The sequence below is a fragment of the Mesocricetus auratus genome, unplaced genomic scaffold, assembly GCF_017639785.1.
Source record: "Mesocricetus auratus isolate SY011 unplaced genomic scaffold, BCM_Maur_2.0 Super-Scaffold_100026, whole genome shotgun sequence".
In the NCBI taxonomy this organism is placed as follows: domain Eukaryota; kingdom Metazoa; phylum Chordata; class Mammalia; order Rodentia; family Cricetidae; genus Mesocricetus; species Mesocricetus auratus.
The window spans coordinates 14,957,036-14,978,516 of NW_024429207.1; the positions used below are offsets into that span (position 1 = coordinate 14,957,036).

General features: G+C 35.3%; 1 protein-coding gene and 1 pseudogene across 1 annotated transcript in view; one reads left to right on the forward strand and one right to left on the reverse strand.

Moving 5' to 3' along the window:
• The window catches only part of Sgcz (sarcoglycan zeta), a 912,857-nt gene that overhangs the window by 536,514 nt on the left and 354,862 nt on the right, over positions 1-21,481 (forward strand). The gene's annotated exons all lie outside the window — the stretch shown is intronic.
• LOC106020831 lies at positions 7,651-8,991 on the reverse strand (annotated as a pseudogene).

A 21,481-nucleotide genomic window follows, 5' to 3' on the forward strand; every position in this document is an offset into this window, starting at 1 on the left:
ACACACACACTCACACACACACACACATATGTATACCATACATTTATGCACACAAATATATGAATATAACCCGCAAAGTCCATTTAGTGTAGTGTGTATACTTAAGATCTCAGGGCTGACCACTTGGCATTGCAAAGGAAACTCATCTCAAAGCAATTGTTGACTCTCTGTAATTCTTTGCATAAGTACTGTGTCCCATGAGGTGATTCTCCTCAAAGGTAATAGTTTTATTTGTGGAAACATTATTCAGGTCTTGTTTATTGTTTAAATATGGTGACTGACGCTTTCCTATCAATTCTAGAAGACAAAGTCTCACAGCAGTCTTCCTTGTCTTCTGGCTTTTCTAGTCTTTCCACTTTTTTATTTTTGAAATATTCCCTGAGCTTTAGGTTCAAGAGTGTTTGTTTGTGATTGAAAATAGTTCCTTCTTTCATACAATGCATCCCGACCAGTTTCCCCTCTCTCAGGCCTCCAAGAGACAAAAAGCAAACTGAATGAAACAAGATAAAATAAGACAAGGCAAAATTCCTTGTATCAAGGGTGGTCAACACAATGCATTAGGAGGAAAAGAGTCCCAAGAGTAGGTGAATTGTCAGAGACACACCTGCTCCCACTGTTAGAATTCTCTCAAAAATAATAAGCTAATAGCTATACCATATAAACAGAGGAGTTGGTGCAGACACTTGCAGGCACCATATTTGCTCCTGCAGTCTCTGTGAGCCCATACGAGCCTAGATTATTTGAGTCCATCATGTTCTCCTGGTGTACTCCTTAGTCATCCCACAATTAATCGATCTCTGCATTTTCAGCAGCTGTGTTTTTCTGTAATGGTTTCTATCTGATGCAAAGAAAAGTCCTTGGTGAGGAGTATCAGCTACACATATATGGGTGTATAAATATAATTGTTTAAATGCAGTTAGGAAGTATACTGGTCTACTAAGTAGTGGCAGGAGGTTCTCCTCTCACCATGACCTAACTAGCCCCCGGTAGTTGGCTAGGTTTCTAGTGCCAGGAATAATTACTCTCATGTTGACAGGACTTTAAGTCCAATTAGACAGCTGTTGTTTACCATGAAGATATGAGTGAAATCATTGCACCCTTAGGACTATTGTGCCATAATGGTCATTGTTGTGGTTAAAAGACATCACAGCTTGATTGAACTATTGATTGTTTCCCTCCTTTGTCAGCTTGCATAGTGCTTTTTGATACTATGATAGATAGAGCTCAGGAGTTTCTTTTTTTTAGATCCATTCCAACTTGAATCTTTGGATTCCTGCCTATAAATTGTGTGTTGTCTTCAGCAATAGGGAATTACCTTCATTATCATGGGATCAAAAAGGACAACACTAACAGTCTGCATTGTGTTGAGATGTTCTTAAGAGTTACTCTGCTGACTAGCAACTCATTCATTGCTGTTCTTAACAGTGTGAAAATAGAGCTGGGTATAGAGGCACAATGCCTTGTCTTGTGAGACTAGAAGTTGTAGAGAGACATTTATTTTCCTATGAGAACTCAGAAGCCTTTTATAGAGAAAATTGTTTTTCAAGAAAGAGTAAAATAAATATCCTTTTAACATTTTTTGTTCATGGATACTTTTTTAAACATCTTGGTAAATAAAAGCTGATGTAAAATAATTGCCCATAAAATATCAATCATAGAAATAGGTTACGTCTTTTAAGAAAGTATCAGTAGCTGCAAGTTTTAGGTATAAAAGGGTCAAGTAGTAGTAAACGGTTAAAATAAAGCAAAATGAGACTCTTGAGGTGTACAGATGCTAATTTTGACATTAAACTAACAAATTATTATTTAGTTTTCTTAACAACTCTTTGGATAAACTGATTCTGGATATATTTCAACAGAATAGTCATGCAGAATGATAGTCAATCTTTAATAACTAAATCAGGGCAAAATGTGCAAACCACATTCATTGAGACAAAATAAATTCTAATTGCTCAGATGCCTAAAACCATCTATAATTCAAAGCAATATATCTGTATGCCTGAGATTGAAATATTTTCATTTTCTAATCTAACTCTGACTCATAGTATTGATATATGTCTGAATTAACATGATAAACTTAGATTTTCTAAAATATTGGCCTCTTCAGAGAAATGATCAGGTAACATTTATATATTTTTATTCAAAGACTAATGATAAATTTATGAAGTCCATTTTTCTGGAAACACAATACTCCTAACAATATAATTAGCTGGGCATGGTGGAAATTGCCTTTAATTCCAGAACTCTTGACACAGAGGTAGGCAATTGTCTATGAGTTCCAAACTGGACTACATAGACAGTTACAGGACAGCCGGAGCTATAAAGTGAGATCGTATCTCAAGCAAAAATGTGAAAAAAGGCCTCTCATCCATACACAGTAATATTGTACAACATGAAATGTGAGATCACAAAGTGCATATACACATGTGTTGCCAAAACTTAGTTCACAAATTAATTTCATTTTTAACTAAAATCCCTTCTTAACAAAGGAGTAGAGACTGAAATATCATAATATCTAATAAAAGTATGCATTAAAATCTCCAAAAAGGCTAGTATTAGTTATTTTTAAACTGCAACATATAAAAAATAATAAACTCAAGTGAATCTTAATTGTAGCTTTTTGCCTGTGGCTTGTGTGTATTTGCTGAAGTAACAACATCCTTTTATCATTTGCTCCTTACTCTAGCCCTGTACCTCAAACCCAAAGATAAACCCAACAAAACATTACACATGCACCTTTTTCATAACCATTTTTGTCAATACCTTCAAATTGGTGTGTGTGTGTGTGTGTGTGTGTGATGTGTACTTATAGTGTTTTCAGACATTCTTGGTATTAGTTATCCTTCTCCCAAACTTCTCCTCTGTCATACCCTTTCATTCCTCTCCCCACTTAAATATCTTTGCTACTATTCACATTTTTAACCTTCCTATCATTTTTGTTCAACCATTTGTCCTCCATCAAGATCTTTCATCCTCCTCCACAATAATAATCCTCTTGTAGCTTCCTGGATTCTATTATGTATTCTAAATTAAATATCCAAATCTAAATATCCAAATGCTGGAATTCAATTATGAGTAAGGGTATGTGGCATTTGTCTTTCTGAGTCTTGGATACCTCACTCAGTATAATGTGAGCAAATTCCATACTTTTAAATGTAAATCTTATCATGTCATTTTTTATAGATGAATAAAGTTTCATTTAGTATAAATGCCACATTTTCACTTCTCATCCATGAGATGAACATCTAGGGTGTTTCTGTAACCTAACTGCAGTGAACACAGTAGTTATGAACATGGATGAGCATGTGTCTTTATTTTATGGAAGGGATAACTTTGGGCATAGGCATAGGAGTAGTATAAAGCTAATATGATAGATATGCTTCTAGTTTTCTAAGGAGGCTACACACTGATTTCCATAGTGGTTGCACCAATTTGCATTCCCTGTAACAGTACATCAGGCTTTCCCATTCCTACATGCTAACCAAATTTTGATTTCTATTGTTCATAAATCTTAGTCATTCTGGTTGGTGGGTAATATGGTGGGTACTTTTTAAAGAGTTTTTTGACTTTTATCATGCAAGGTTGTTTTATTTTGTCAAAGGAATTTTCTGCATCTAATGATATGGTCATATGGTTTCTGCCTTTCATCTACTTGTGTAATGGATTACATTTACTGATTTATGAAAATTGAACCCATCTTGTATCTCTAGAATGAAGCCAACTAGATCATAGTAGATAATCTTTTGATTATGATCTTAGAATTTATTTTGCATTCATTCAGGGAGATTTTAATATATCTTCATAAGAAAGATCATTTTTATTTTTGTTACTTTCAGTAATAAATAAATAAAATGGAGTATAAAGCAACTATAAATTCTAATATTCCAGGATTATTTTTATATCACCAATGCCCAGCCCTATAAAGTAGCATTTAAAGCTTCATTTTGGACAAACAATAACCCCTACCCCCAAAATCCATCAACTATCCAACAAAAATCTGAACAGCGAGCATGTGAGACTCTCTAAATTGTTCACAGGGGTTGCCCAAGAGACACCAGAACTGTTATAAGCTACTGCTGCCCTTGGTTTCCTCTCTGATGTAGGAAGTAAGTCCTTACTACTAAAGATACAATGTGCTTTGAACATAGGAACTGAAAGACCTCAGATGGGCCTGAACTAAATTCCTCAACCCCGGGGCTAGTTTTTCCAGTACCAGAAGGCACAGCATTTACAAAGTATGGAAGAAATCAGTAGTTCTACCAAGCTAAGAAATCTATGGACCACAATTAAGGCCAGTATGGCATGATAACCACTTAGGTGCAATGTTGGCACGTCTAACTTGGGTGCAACCAACATCTTCCTAAGTGTACTTAAAACCATTCTATATGAGGTAAACAATACCTGGTATTCCATATGTAGCCAAAAACTTAGGGCTACTTAAATCATGGAACATAGGGGAGAACCTAAGATCTCCACTTTACTAAGTAAGCAACATCCCTAAGTAGTTTTTAAATATTGATTCCCCATACCCACAGTAGTTCTCCTTCCTCTTCAAGGAATCTTTTCTTTGCAACACATGGAGATGATTGCAGAAAGCCAAAACCAATCTAAAGCAAGATTTTAGAACCCAGTTCCAACTGATACAGCTTGAGCACCTAAGGCTCACTGTAGTGGAGGGTTCAAAAGACCTGTAATAATCAAAGGAAGGGAAAGTTTGCTGTGAGATTGTGTTGTCAAGACGTTCCAGAGAAGCTGCAGTCATGAAGGCTCATCAGCAGGGTTGCCTTAACAAAACAACAAGAAAGAAGACATCAATAGACATGCTAACATGGAAGGGAAGAAGCTCAACAGGCCTTAGCCCCAAGCAAACCTACTGACAACTAAAGAGTATTGAGAGCTAGAGAAATAAACTTTTCCCAACAAAAGAGAACAGAGTGTTGAATTTATATATTTAGGAATTTATATATTTAGGAATTTATTATATATATTATATATATATAAGACTGCTCTAGATTATCAAAGGCCAGAGTCAGATATAGAGGGAAATGCGAAAAGATCAGAGAGAAGGAGTAAGTCATAGCATACTTTACCTCCTAAGTATCTCCACAGAGAAGAGAGCGATTTTCTGTTTGTCCCTGCTTATATACTCTTACTGCCCAGCTATGTCACTTCCTGCCTCTTCGTGCAGACCTCCAGACCTCTATGGTTAGCTAGTGGCAAGCTCCATTCTCTGACCCCTAGAAATAAAATATACCACCACATATAACAGCAATTTTAAAAAAGAAGCCACTAATTTGATAGGAATAACATAGGGTACAAGAGAGAGGTTAGAGGGATGAAAGAGAAGAGAAGAAATGATATGATTATAATAAAATCTCAAAAAGTAAAAACATAATAAAATACACTATTTATAATCTTCAAGGCTACTTAAGACATTAATTTTCGTTTTTTAAAGATAGTGGAAATCTTTGGATTGCAATACAACAAAATTTATCTGATCTTTAAATAGTATTTTTTCAAAATTTTATGCATTTATATAATGTATTTTTGTCATATACATCCACCAGTACTTCCCTGTAACTTCCCTAGTAATCACCATATCTCCTTTTAAGCTTATGACCTGTATTTTCACTATACATTTTGATATTAACACCAGATTTCAGTTACTATTGCCTATGTACACATGGATATGAGAGTATCCAATGGAAAAAAGCACAACCTACCATTGGATATGTTCTCAAAGAAGAGAAACATTCCTTTAACATCCATCAATTGCCCATAATTTCTCTGCCAAGTGTGGGGCCTTAGGGGTCCCTTCCCCATCCATATTGGAATTTTGAATATGTTGATCTTCTGAGGACCTTCGTGCAGGTAACCTTAGCTGATTCAAGTTGACAGAAGAAAACATCTCATAGCTTGCTTCCCTATTTGTAGGCTCTTGATTCCCTTTTTTAAGAGATTAATTACTTTATTATTGAATTATATTTTAAAATCTACATCTAGGAATCAATAAATGCTTTGCATTTACATCAAGGACATATTTACCTTAGTGGAATAAAACAGACACAGACAAAAGTCCAAGAACACTTTAAAAAAAAAAGGCATGTTTTACCTGGCCCTACTTTTGCTATATTGGACCATACTGTTCCTATTCCAGACTGACCTTGGGTAGGGTATATGTTAAGTTTGATTTATCTCCCCACATTTTAAAACATTAAATGGGGCTTCTCACAATTTTTAACTATAAACAAAAGGCTAAAAGCCATAGGAGAAGCAATGTCTGAAAACAAAGGAAGAAAGATGGCTATTACCTTAGAGTGGAAAAGTTGAGTAAAACATGGTTCCCCTGTGGCTCATCTCAAAGAGACATTTTTACTCCGAGAGGCAAGCACTTCAGATCTAAGTCAGTTTCCCACATGCCCAACATGTTCCAGTCTCAATGGCAAAAGTTTACTTAAAATGTCTATGAAATATCTAAAAGCTAACTACGGTAATAGAAAATTGTGTGGTCTAAATATTCATCTTCAGCTTCCTCCTTTTTAAAAATTAAAATTATCTTTACATTTTGAATGTTATTAAAAATAATTTACATGTTTAGTGTGCTGTACGGTCAAAGACTGTAAAATTGCAACTTAAATAACTAAGTTTAAATTTTTTTGCTTTACTTTATTCTACTAAAATTTAAATTTACTGCAACTTTAAGCCATACATGAGGTAAATTTCAGCTAAAAAACAAGACAACCATAAGGATATTGTTAATCACTTCAATCATCATTCCCAACCTATTTGAAACTACAAATGAAGCATTCACTACTACATATGATTTAAAAGAAAATGATATACTTTTAAATCAAATTACATCAGGATATTATATGATTAAGACAAACAAAAACCCCATAAACATCCCTCCTCAAGCTAAAACAAAAAAATCCCTAGAAAAGTAATTTTTTTGATAATAGAAGACATTGAAACAATGAATCCAAATGAAACAGATGACCAGTGTTTAGTTCCTAACTTCTAAACAAACATCACTGCACACTTGTTTACCTAAAGAATATATTGACAATATATTGGATTGACAGGATAAATGCTCTGCTGTAGACAGCTCTTCCAAACGCAGTCAGCTAATAGTAACTGAAAACAGGTGTCTATGCTTCCCTACAAGACCCCTGTGGAGAAGCAAGTGTACATAAATGGTTTTAATGAAGTAGGACTTTCATGATATGAAACTATTTCAGGCAGCAGTATGACAGGGATGCACCAGCAATGTTGTCACTGCCAGAAGTCACAGAAGAGCTTATTGCTAACCCTTCCTTAAACAACACACTGCCACATTACAGGAAGGACAATTGGGTAACCCTTTCTAACTCAACTTCATTCACATTTGTGACATTTTTACTCAGTAGAGAATAAGTTATACATCTTTCCTGTAAAAATTCCAAGTATTTAATGTATATCACATTAATTACATTACCATGTTTTGCCTTATTTTTCAAATACACAAAAAAATGCATTTCCCCAAAAGTGAAATAAGATGTCCACATAAAAAAATAAAGCCTACAAAAAAGTTTCAGAGCTAAAAAATATATTCACATGGTACAGTGTGATCTTCAAAGTCCAAAATATTGAAATATGTTCCATATATGTGTCTCATTGGCTTTTCAATGCAGCACTGACTTTACTGAGGTGACATCACAATGTTAGTTCTTCAGGCAACAGCAGACACAAATGTTTTTCTACAGTTATTAAAAACAGGAGATCAAGTTGAATGTACTGAAGTGACTTCTTCAGTTGGGTATTTTACTGTCTTGAAGAAAATTAGTGAAGGGATTTCCTTGGTTGGTTTCCATAGCTTGATAGACCAAACAAACAAACAACAACAACAAAAAACTGCTACTACAACAGCAACATTTTTATTCACATGGGAATGGACCGTCCCTTCTTTGTCTTTTCTGACTTGGCATCCACCAGGGGAGCATACTTGGGGACATACTTAGATGAGAACGATTCTTCCATCCTGAAGTCCCTGAGCTCGAGCAGCAGACCTGCAGCCCCTATGATTGGTCTGCGGCAACTAACACTAATTGCTGTTGGAGTAGATGCTTTATAGGAGAACATTTCCTTAAGAATATCCCTTTCTACTCATCTTTCCTCTGTCTTTTCTCCCACTTCGGCTCTCAGCAATGGTTTCTTTGGTGTTCTTCTGGGTATGTCTGAGAATTCAGTGATTAGCAGAATAGAAGATGCATAGTAGAAATTTCCAGTCAACCTATTGACAACTAAGGATTTGTTGCTTGAGGCCTTTATAGTTTCAGCTATGGGAGTACTCTCTGAAATTACTGCACCATCTATACGTAAATGTTGTGCAGTGTCCACCCTTTTTCTTGGAGTTCTTCTTGACCCTCGTGTGGACTCTCTAGTTAATGTCTGCAGAGGTCCGCCTTTGGAAGATCCACTTGTCCATTCAGTCTCAGTTACCCAGCTTGAGAATAGCTCTGGTTGTGCTCAATTCTTCTTTGCTTGGGTGTTAATGGAGTCTTTGCTATGCCCGTTAGTGGCTCTCTCTTCTCAAGCTTGAACTCTATTTTAGAGTCTTCGTCATTGTCACTGTATCTGTCGGAGTCCTGCCATTCTGTCTTCTATTTTCTGCTGAGGAAGAGACTGTTATCAGAGGAGTAGAAGATGGGGATTCTGTTCCCTGTTCCCTCAGTTTCAACAGCTTTTTATCATACAGCTTCCTGGTTGTCCCCACAATGGGACCAGGTTCACTCCGTATCTCACAAGCTGATCCAGAAGGTCTTTATTAGAGAGCTCTGTCACATCTAGGTCATCCTTATCCTCTGGTCTGAGTTTGTCAGTTTTCTTTGTGGCTTTCCTTCCAACAGCGGCATGGCCGCTACCCGCAGAGGTCCCTGTGTGGGCTTTTGCTCCTAGTTGCTGGAGAAGTAGGGGTGGGCGGGTCCCTTGAATAGGAAGAGAGAGATGGGTCATCCACAGCTGATAACTACCAGCGCTTGTACTCATTACACAGATCAGCATTAACTACTGCCTCATACAAAATAAAGGTTTCTCGGACCAAAGCTAAGAGCATTCTTCAACTTCACATATCCACTTCCAGAGGTGAAGTACTATGTGCACAGTGCTATTAATTCCTTCACATTTGCATCTTCCATTCTGTTTGAGGCAACATCTGTAATTGTATATTATATCATCTTATAACAAATGAATGCTACCATTTCTTTTATGAAACATGTTTTTGATATCTTGATACCATCATTTATGTACACCCTGTAATGGAGGCAGAACTTTGTACCCACCGTTTTAAGGTGACATGTAGAATTAAACCAGCATAAAGCAGATGAAGATAAAGATGGCATAACAATATAATATACAATTAGGTAACATATGTCCCCATATAAATATAAATAAAAGAAGATATGAAGAAATATTGAAACAGACATGTTTTATTTTTGCTAGATTGAGAAATAAAGAATTATATGAGGAGGGTATATGATTGTTCATAAGTTTTTAACTATTTGAACGATCTAATTGTCATAACAATGTTGTTTTTTACATAACTCTTTTTTGTTTGTTTGTTTTATGAGACAGGGTTTCTCTGTATTGTTTTGGAGGCAGTTGGTCAAGCCTGGCCTCAAACTCAGAGATCTGCCTGCCTCTGCCTCTGGAGTGCTGGGATTAAAGGCGTGCGCCACCACCGCCTGGCTTTTCATAACTCTTACAGACACAGTATAACTATATAATCTCCTGTCATCTGTAACTTAGTATGCAACCAAGTCTGCAATCATGTCAATCCTCCTGCTTGTGCATGTTAACTACTGGAATTATGTGTACGTACTATCATACCTGGAATAATCTTAAACAACGCAATTACTATAAAAATGTATATTAGGGCTTCAAACATATTTTCCTGACATTGTTTTCAGGACTAAAACAGAAATGGGATAGGAGGATACAATCCTGTCCTGGTTCTGCTGATCTTCTGGTAACTTGAGGTTCATTTCATCTGTGTCCAACAGTGACATAATTGAGGAGTACTCAACTCCACTCTTCAAATCTTACTAGAATTCATCACCTTTTCAAACTGGATTTGATTCTACCACAAGCCCTAAGAATATGACTTATTAGAGGTTGAAATACAATAGTCATGCAAGGCTGAGCCCTCAAATATGTTTACACTTGGCACTTTCATCAAATATGATTATCTGCCTATTAAAAACCAAAATCATTGTTTTCTGACAAAAGTTGAAATAAAAAAATTTTGCCAATATAAATATTTTTCTTATTTTTTATTTAAATTAGAAATATGCTTGTTTTCATTTACAAGTGTGGAGGGCACAAGGAATCTATCCCCTTCAAACACTCACCCCAGAAATACTGTGGTTATGGCTCCTTCTTTATATTGTTAATGCATCAGTCTTTATTCATATACGATCTCCTCATGTTTGTTGACATTTCCTTTAAAACAGAAAAAATAATGTGTACATAAAAAAGTGCCCTGAATAAAATGAAATAAAATGTCATGGTGTGTGTAAATGAAACTGTGAAAACGGCTTATTTTGTAGACAGTTTAATTCCAAATCTGAGAATTTTATCAAAACATGGAACGGAGATTGTATATATTCCATCCTAAGCCAAAATACAGTAAAAAATAAAATGTCAAGCCAAAAAAAATAGAAAAAAAGAAATATACTTGTTTTACATGACAACCCCAGTTCCCTCTCCCTCCCCTCCTCCCCTGCACCCCACTAGCCTCCTATCCCATCCCCTTTCTGTTCCCCAGGGAGGGTGAGGCCTTTCATGAGGGATCTTCAAAGTCTGTCATATCATTTGGAGCAGGTCCTAGGCCCTCCCCAAAGTGTTTAGGCTGAGAGAATATCCCTCTATATGGAATGGGTTCCCAAAGTCGATTCGTATGCTAGGGATAAATACTGAGCTACTACCAGAGGCCCCATAGATTGATGAGGCCTCCTCACTTACACCCTCGTTCAGGGGGTCTGGATCAATCCTATCCCAGGTATCAGTGTGGGGTCTATGATCTCCCCTTTTACATTTCAGCTCTTTCTGTGGGCTTCACCATCCCTGTCTGTACCCCTTTGCTCATAACTCCTCCCTCTCTGAAACTGGATTCCAGGAGTTCAGTTCAGTGTTGTGGGTATCTGGTTCTGCTTCCATCAGCTACTGGATGAAGGCTCTGGGAAGGCATATAAGGTAGTCATCAATCTCATTAAAGGGTAAGCACATTTAAGGTAGCCTCTCCACTATTGCTTAGATTGTTAGTTGATAACATCCTTGTAGATCTCTGGACATTTTCCTAGTGCCAGATTTCTCTTTAAACCTACAGTGACTCCCACTATTACGGTATCTCTTATCTTACTCCCCTCTATTTGTCCCTGGACTCAACCTTCCTGCTCCTTCATGTCTTCTCCCTTCCTCTTCTCCCCTTCTCTTTCTCCTAACTCCCTCTCCCCTCTCCCCATGCTCCCAATTTGCTCAGGAGATCTTGTCCCTTTCCTCTTCTTTGGGGGACTATGTATATCTCTCTTAGGTCCTCCTTGTTCCCTAGCTTCTCTGGCAGTGTGGATGGTAGGCTACTAATCCTTTCCTCACTTTGCCAAAAGCCAAAAGGAAAAGCAGGGTAAATCCACACACAATACCACCACCAACACTAAATTCAAAACAAGCAAGAATTAACACTTAATTTCCATCGATGGTAATGGTCTTAACTTGCCTGTAAAAAGACACAGGATAACAGAGTGGATAGAAAGACCAATATAATTGTTAAACATTTTCACCCAATATTCATTAGCTAAGCACAAACAGTAGGTTCCCACTAAGGCCTGTGAAGTTCTTCATCACAGAATTCAGAGCAGGTTACAGCACCACACATGAAATGTCTTATGTGAAATGGGCTCATATTCAGTCAGAAATCTTTTGGCTGCCTCATTACCTGCACCCTGCTGTTTTACCAGAATGTACAGCTTTGTTATCTGGCCTGCATTATTGTTTATCATTAAAATATTATTTTTAACATTATAATATTACACCATTCCTCCCTTTCTCTTTCCTCCCCCTCAAATCCTCCCAACGTTGTACTTGGTTTTAATCTTCTAGATCTCATGTTGCCTTTCTTCCAATAGCTGTCAACCTCATGTAGTATTTATGAATGAATGAAATGTATCTCAAAAGCTTAAATTGAACTTAATATTTTACTCAGCACTTCTGATCTTGCCAAACCCAATAAATATTTAGCAAAAAAGAAATGTTATTGTGTGGCTAATATAATCCTTTAAATGAATTTCATATAAATTAGAAACATCTAGTGATAGATACTACTAAGAATACTGGTTACCACTAATTTTTTCTGTTCTCAGGAAATTTTTAACCAAAATAAGTAATGTATTTTATTGCAATAATAACGCTGACAATATATACTATGGAAATAAAGTAGCATGAAAGTAAATAAATGAACAAAATGTTGTCACAAGCAAAATCTTGCTTATTTAAATCATAAAAGGATTTGATTTCCATATTATCTCAACCTCAGATGGAATCTATATTTAACTAAGGCAACCATTAAGATATTCTAATTGCATTGCCTAAAAATAAAATTATACATAATTCATCAAAAGTTTCATAAAAGAAACAAATATTTGACCACTTCCTTGTAAAAATAACATCAAGAATCAATCCTTCTATTATGTTAATGAAGTTAAAAGTGGAGTGATTTGATTTGAATTTGTTTCATTTTATTTATCTACTTGAAGCTTTTTCAAATACATTTTTGAAAGAGTTCTATTATTGCTGTAAGTCTGATGATCTTGAAAAAGGTCAGGACTTTTGTGTGATTATTTTAAAGACTAAAACTTGCTAATGACAATTTTATGTCCAGGTTAATCTCAGTTAGTACTTCTTTTAAAAAGACTTTAAGTAAAACCTGTAAATTGAAAAGAATATGTAATAAACTTCAGCAATCTTTTCTTTCTTCCATATACAACATTTGAAATGATACTTTTGAAAACCATTCCTTTAGGCTGTGTTGTACTGTGATTATCTTTTTATTTGTTCAAGACAATTTAGTGAGAATGTCTAAGGAAGTGATTTTCTTATGGCTAGTAAACAATGATGCTGCAATCTTAGTTCTCATTATATGAAGCACATGATTTTTTCTGTTGTTTACAGGAAATATTCAGAGAATTGATTTTGTCTCTTATGGTAGGAACAGTGATTCGTGTATAAATACCATGATTTGATGTGTAGCTGCAGCCTTTAAATGTTTTAGAATAACTCTCATGCTAGGTTTCTTCTGCCTTGATAAAAACCTAAACCAAAGCAACTTGGAGAGGAAACAGTTTATCTCATCTTAAACTTCTGGGTGAAGAAGTCCATTGTTGAGGGAAGCAAGGCAGAAAGAAAAGAGCCTGGAGGCAAAGCAGAAGCAAAGTATTTGGGGCTGCTCCTCCCTACTATACCATCTGTACTCACTTGGTCTCCAGTGCTTGCCTCTTTGCCTGGAAGTACCATGAGTTAAACCCTTGAAGATGCAGAACTCATTATAACACAGTAGAACTGTACATTCTGTGGTGAGAACCTAGAACACATAAGGAAGGAGGTGGCGTCAAAGTCAGGACATGATAAACAGTGTAAGCACTACAAACATTGAGGGATGTAAATCAAGAAATAGAAAAAAATACCTTGGTATCTAAGCAAATAAAACTAGTAGATAACAACTGGACTGGAAATAATGGGCCATTATGTAACAGGGGTGATAAATACAGAGGCTACTTTAGCAGTATTGAAGAAATCATTATATCATGCCTGTAGGTATCGATAGAAAGGTTAAGATATAATTGATGAATTGCTGGTATACTTTAAATAACTGATAAGACACTGGAAATTTATGTGTGTCATAAATGATTAAATATATACCAGGAATGATATTCAACTTTGTAAATATGTTAAGAACATTTTCAAAAAGTCTGGCTCTTTAATGATGTATTGGTAAGTAAAATTATGGAATTTCTTTCTGACAGCATTTTCTTATTTTATAGTTCAGCAAAAAATGTGGGTATTATTCATTGTCTTCATTGGGGTTATGAGATTTTCTATTCCGTTTTCTACCTTAAGTACTCAGTCCTACTTTATCTTCACAAAGATGCTTACAAATGAACCTTAAAGAAACACTGGCTGAACCAGAAATGGAAATTTGAAATAGTTATTTGCCCTTCACACTAAATAAAATGAGTGAAGTGCAAGATTTTGGGGGACATGTATTATTTATAACACAGAAAACATTAGCTTGTTATATTTAGAATTCCTATTTCTAGACGACATTCTAAAGAAAAGTAACCCAAACTTTCTTTTATTTACCATTTTGGGCAACTAATTTGATGACACTGTCAATATGTACCCTAGGGAAAGTTAGAATCAGAATAGGCTCTGGTAATTATGTTCCAGTTTGGAGAGAAAATCATGCTAACAGTAATAACAGAGTTAAATTATATTCTGATAGTGCAAGTAAAGCATTTGACATTCATTATTAGTTAACTTTATTCTTGTAGTCATTTGATTTTGACCAGTCTAGACTCAAGGCATTTTTATCAACTAAGATGAAAGTCAGAAGTTTAAAGAGGCCAAACATTAGCTCTGAATATCATTTTTTATTTTGTTAAGCAGATTTTTTTCCTTAACATCAAAGACCACATTAAAATGCAGTTGGGTAGAAGATATAAATAATTCTCTCTGGGCTGTATTTTTCTTTCATTAAAGATGATTCTCATAGCTTTCCCTTAGATGGTTAAGTCTAGATACTGTACTATTCACTGTGACATATCATTGTGTTAAAGATATTTTCATGAAAGAGTGTCTTCCTGGCACTCTGTTATCTCATGAAAGTACATAGTAACATAGGAAACAAGGAATCTCAAAGTAAATAGCCTTCTCAGAGTTCATTAAACCATGTGTGAGGCTGTTTTCACAATGACACTCACTGCTGTGTTTGAATGACTCTACTTCAAGTGCTAATGCACAAGTGAGAAAAATCATGTCTCCTGTATTGTGATCCAAGTCTCCTGTAAACCCAAGGCAGGCATCAATGAGTGACTGGCATTATTTCCTGAATAGCTCATTCAGCACCTCACGATTCCGCTCAGCAAAAGAGAACACTGCAGGTAACTCCCAACAATCAATTGAATTTTGTGTCTGAATGATAGTATTTTATCATGCCTCTTCTGTAAGGGTCAATTTGTACCATGGTCTATATTGAAAATGAAATCCTTATGTAACATTAATAATTATGATATGTATCTCACTGGATTTTAAAGAGTTAATGGAATAGTTAATTTTAAGTAGAGAGAAGGCATAAAAATTAGGAAACAAATAGTGCGATATCTCAGCTTTAGTTCTGCTTAATAGGCAAGGAAATTGAATTCTTTTTAGCACTGTCTTTGCTCTTCCAATAAGAATCATATTATGTAAGTGCTAAACCATGTCAGTGTGACAATAGGATCAGTAGTTCATGTATTTGTAAATCATTGCAGCATATAGATTTTGAACACTAGCAACAAATTGCATATATTATGAAAAATAGAAAACAAAGATAGGACTCAAATCCTGACCTCATAGATCTAAATCAATGGGTGGAATTTATTGCAAATATGCTGAAAACTCACTTACAGATTATGAAAAATGGAGAATATACATCATGCCTTATAACTAGCACAACACTCACACATTTGGGGGGAAAATAGGACAATCATATCAATTGTGTTTGTTCTGTCTTACAATAGGAACCTAAATGAAAGTTTACAATTTTAATTTAAAAATCATAACATAACTATAATGGCATCTCATTTTGTTAAATGCTTGAAGCTACAGGTATTTCTTTTAGACACTTGGGTGCTTAATTTCCCTCACAACATTTTTAATAAAGATAAATTTTGTTTTGAAGGAAATACGAATAAAAACAGGAAGATGGTTGTTGAATCTTGAGGTTTTAAACTGTCTGTTTTCAAAAATAGTTTACAGTGTTGAGATATCACAGATCCAGTTCAAAGTTCTTTACTATAAAAATATGTTGCTTTAATTTGTTATTAAATTATTATGACTCTCTTTGCTGCCTAGGTGCCGAGCATCCAAATACTATTCTAGATTACAAAAGCACAATGTTTGTTTATTTCTAAATGAGTGGTTTTCCAAATGGAAGATTTGGAATGACTATTTTGCAGGTACTATGAAGACACTGAGATGACTTTCTAAAAGTAACCCTGTCCTTAGTGACTTTAATTTGAGACCCTTGCAAATCCCCTGCCTTAAATCACTTTGAATCTTGTTTTGAGTGATGCAAGATTCCCTTTCTCTATGACTTCCATTTCTTTGAACCTTCAACAGTGTGTTTATTCTTTTATACTATATATTTTTTTTATTTTAGAAACACTCTTATTTACATATCTACCCCCCATTCCCTCACTCTTCCATCCTCCCATGTTTCTCACCAACCCCCAAACTCACCTCCACCCACTCCCCAGGGATAGTGAATCCTTTATCTGAGGAATAGTAACCATGACATATGACAAGTACACTGTTTAAAATAATGGTTTTCAAGATACTTAAATTCTAAGGAATGATATTGTATCACAATTTTAATCTATTATTATATTTAAGTGTGTGTGTGTGTGCATGACATAGATATGGTCAGGAGACAGCTATGTGGGGGGTTCATGGGTCTTTCCTACAAATTAACTTGGGTTCTGAATATTCACTCAGGTTGCAGGAATACACAAGTTCTTTTACTATCTGAACTACCTTGTCAGAGTAATAGCATTACTGTGACATTGATAATACTGTGTAGAGTACATAAATTATTTTGTAGAAGATCCAGGGAAAGAATTGTTTATACATATTAGTGGCAAAGAATTGTTGAAACTTGTTTAGGGTACCAAAGGAAATAGGTGATTGTAAATTAAAACTTATAGCTGTTTAACTGCGCTTTGCAGTATGTCTGGCTAGTTAAGCAAGTTTGTGTGAGTCTCATACATACCAGTTAAATTCACTCCATTTTGACAGAGAAAGTCTGTCCATAAGATATTTCTTTATTTGGTTGGATATATGACTTTGGAGTAATTGTTGTAAAGCAGAATTACTATAGGACAGCATCATAAAGATTAAATAAATCATTATCAGATATATATATGTGTGTGTGTATAAAATTTTAATAGCAGAGGACCTAGAACACAAAGGAAAGATTATTTTCCATTCATTTCCCTTTCTAATGCATCAATACCAGACATCACTATTGATTTTTCTCATATGGGTACATTGAACAAACAAACACATAGATAGATAGGTAGATAGAGGATAGATAGATAGCTACATAGATAGATACATAGACAAAAAGAAACATGGATACATAGATACTGTCACCTATATCTTAAGTAAAGCAATAAAATTGCAGGCACTATCTAATATTTTCAGGATGTTAAAGAAAACTCAAATAAGAAAACCAGCTCAAAAAGTCAAAAATATAGACACGAACTCAACATTGTAGGCATTTCTTTGAAGATCTGTTTTTTATTATTATTATTGGCATAAAGTGAATCAATCCCCAATTGTTATGTATGTAATCTCACTTATTTCCTTCTAAATAGAAATTGAACATACACTTCTACATAAAATTTCCTTCTGAATGTAAACATTAGAGGAAATCATACTCACATATGCAAAAATGTATAGACAGAAGTGCATTATCTTCTGCATTTTATAAAATGAAAACAGAGCTAGAGAGAAGGCTCATCACTTAGTAGAGTGTGATGCTTTTTTAGAAGATCTGAGTTCAGTTCCCAGAAACCATCTTAGGTGGATCACAACCACCTGTAACCCTGGTGCTGTCTTCTGTACCCCTAGAGTACCTGAACTCACATGGGCATATACCCACACAAAGAAACACACATATAATCATAATTAAAAATTAACAAAAATGCTATAGTAATACTTAAAAAAGGAAGAAAATGAAAAATGAAATATATAAATACATGAGAACTTTTTTCATTTATACTGTGACATTATGATAGAAAATATTAACAGTGTAGCTATATATGACATTCAAGGGAAGAAACAAAGTCTACGAGTTCTTATTCACATATGGATGGCACAAAGTTGCTCTCATAAATGAGGACCTAGACCAGTGTTTACTTTACCCAGGAATGGTGGGATGGAAAGAGAGTCCATACAAGGTGCAGGAGTTGGGTAGGACGGCCTCTAGTGCTCTACAGCACCATAGGGATACATGGGGTGGCAGCATGATTGTGCATTTCAAAATACAAGAAGAATATACCCATTGGTCCACAAATAAAAATAAAGATGTATGTTTGAAGGGGTGTTTTACTCCATGGCTGAGGACAAAACCTGAAGAATAATGAGGCTTAAAACAAAATGTGTATTACAAAACTATTTATGGAGAAATTCGTCTGATATATTTTTAAATGTATATTGCAGTTTTTTCCCCATGTGAAGTGAAGCAGAGACAAGAGATGGTAGATAACCCTGTGAAGCCAAGTGTTCTCCTTTCAGAATATTTCTAGAATGCACATGTCTTTCGTGCAGAGAGACAACTGCTGATCCAGGACTAGAGAATGCTGTCCCATTGGTAGTAAAAGGAGAAGCAAATGTCTTTTATTTACTAGGGGAAGTAAAGCAGAGGTTATGGGTGTAGGTGAAAGTTAACTTGACATGCAGAGGAAGGAGGCTTGGGAAGCCATTTTGCAAACTATTTGGTATTCTCCCATGAGAATAAAATAATAGAAAGATAGACTGGAGAAGAAAAAGACATAAAAAGTCACTTGGGTAAATATATCTATAGGAGAGCATCGAAAGAAGAATGAGATACAGCGACATTTATTATTATTATTATTATTATTATTATTATTATTATGTTTATTTTTGAAACAGGCTCTCCCCTTTATGAGTTCTGGCTGTCCTGGAACTTATTTTGTAGACCAAGCTGCTCTTGAGTTTACAAAGAACTAACTTCCTCCTTTTACCTCCTACATACAGGCTCCAAGGACATGTGTCACAACAACTGGCAACACTGAAATTTATAATTGTGCAATCAGTCAGAATGCTCACCTATCTCAAATCCTTTACCTGTGAGGATTCATTTGTTGAATAAGCAAAATCATTGAATTTCAGTGCCGGGACAGCTTTGAGCAAGATAATACAAAAAGGCATTTTGGGGAGGAACCAAATCTATGAAAATGTGTTTATGGCACAGATTCTAATACCAGGTGGTTGTTTTGGTGGTTGATATGCAGGACATGACAAAGTAGCAGGCATACTTTTGGAATTAATGAACATTTTCCTCAAAAACAAAAAAAAAGTAAACATGTTACATGGTATTTAGATTAAAAGAAATAAGAATTCATCAAAATGAAAGTGTGTTCCAAATTAAATTATAATGAAAGGGAAATATTGGTGATCTGGGGGTTTCTAATATGATTATATCAATTAATAAATATTGTGAGAGAGGAGGTCTAGATTCTGATACATGTGCCTATGGAAACACATGAGAGTTAATATAGACTAATAGTGAGAGAATTTAACCTATGGATAAATTCTAAATCAAGGCCTGGGGTCAGATAGTACTGAAGGCATGAGTCTGGAAGCTCCCTAGATTACCAAAAAAAAAGAGAGTAGAAATAAAAAGTCTTAAAAAGCAATTTCTATGAACATAAACTTAAATGAATAGATAAAGCGATCTAATAACAGGCCTGAATGATTAAAGGCTACTTGAAGCTTAAGGCTTGAACATGTGGTATGGGAAAGATACCTGGGTGGCAAGTGTGATTTGCTTAGAATTCTGTATTATCCATGACTACAATTTACTATTTAGCATTTCACCTGGGAGAATAAACATTTTCTGGTGTTTAATGATTGCTAATGGAAAGCAGATATTCCATCTAAAGCAATCATTTGTGTTTCTAAAGTGGCTGTTGTTATTAACTCCAACACTACCCCACTTTGATTAAAAAAGAAGAAAAAACAATAAGCCACATACAGTTTATTAGAAATAAATTCATATAATCCTTTAAGACACACAGAAACCCCTACTTATAAAAACACAGTTGGTGCATTGTCACTCATTAATTGTGCAATTGAGTTTCTTAATGGATGATAAACATTTCTCATCAAAATGCTGTACTCAAACGAATTTATGCCTTCCTTCCTATATGCCCTGGAACATCCTCTATGCTAATACCTTCCTAGGCACTAGAGAGAAGGAAGTTGATGCAGGCTTCCTCTTTACCTTCCTGTAATTGGGAAGACTGTAAAAGTGCTTTCCACAGCCTGACAAAAAGGGCTGTATCTGGGGCTATCAATCCATTAACATGAAAGGCTTACAAACACTGCTGGCCATATGCCCACCTATCATTATGACAGATACTAAGTGAGATAAAACCTCAACCTGTCTAGAGGATTCAAAGTCCATCCATCTGAAGGTGGCAGGTTTTATATCGCCTAGTATTTAACACTGTAAACTGATGAGCTGAAGGGCCAAGACTTTCTTGGCTTCCTGAACATGTACCCTTCATTTATATTGAGTGGCTCCATTATTTTTCCTGTAGATTAGCTAATTTAACTTTCTTTTTCCTTCAGGGAAATTTATGTATAGCTTTGTACAATTGTTGTGTTAACAAGGCAGAATTTTGAGACTGAGAAGAGTCACTATATTTCAACCCACACTTTTGCCTTCCAGACAGTTTATTAAGGATCAGTTAATTTTGCTGCCCAGAATCTGGCCTGACTGAGTGGATGGGAGGGGTACAATATTGTCTATGTATGCCTGTAGGTACTTATATTTATGTAGGTATACTGACTGTCACAGACATGCTTGTTTTGATACCTTATCAAGTTCCAACTTTAAGGAAATATTTACTATTTAGACATTTGTTTGGATTATCAAACAATTCAAATTTTGTGAAAATGTGTGTGAGCCATAAAGTCATTTTAAAACACAGCAACAATGATTAATAAAAAGTTGAAGCTCTTCACCATGCCATGCTACTTAACAGCTTCCTGACAGCAAATGGATTAAATATCTATTGACCATGTTCAGGTACAATAATCATACATGACTAATTTTCAAAGTATGAAGAAAGGTGAGATGTGAGGCTTGGAACATAGCAGCATGGGAAAGTACTTGCCCACACATGCAAGCACCTAAATTCACTTCCTAGCACCAAACTGACAAACCAACAAAACTGTACCCAAATATTTACTAGTGCCTGTGTGCATGGGCACTGATGTTCTGGTGAGGATAAACAATCTGTGTTTTTTAGTTTGATAGCCAAGTACTTGGTGTTTTGATTTAAATTGTTCTTACTTAGAGATTGTGCATGACAAATTTCACACACCACAGATTTATTATGTTAAATTTTAGAGCGTTACTGACAAAATACAAGGGACAGAA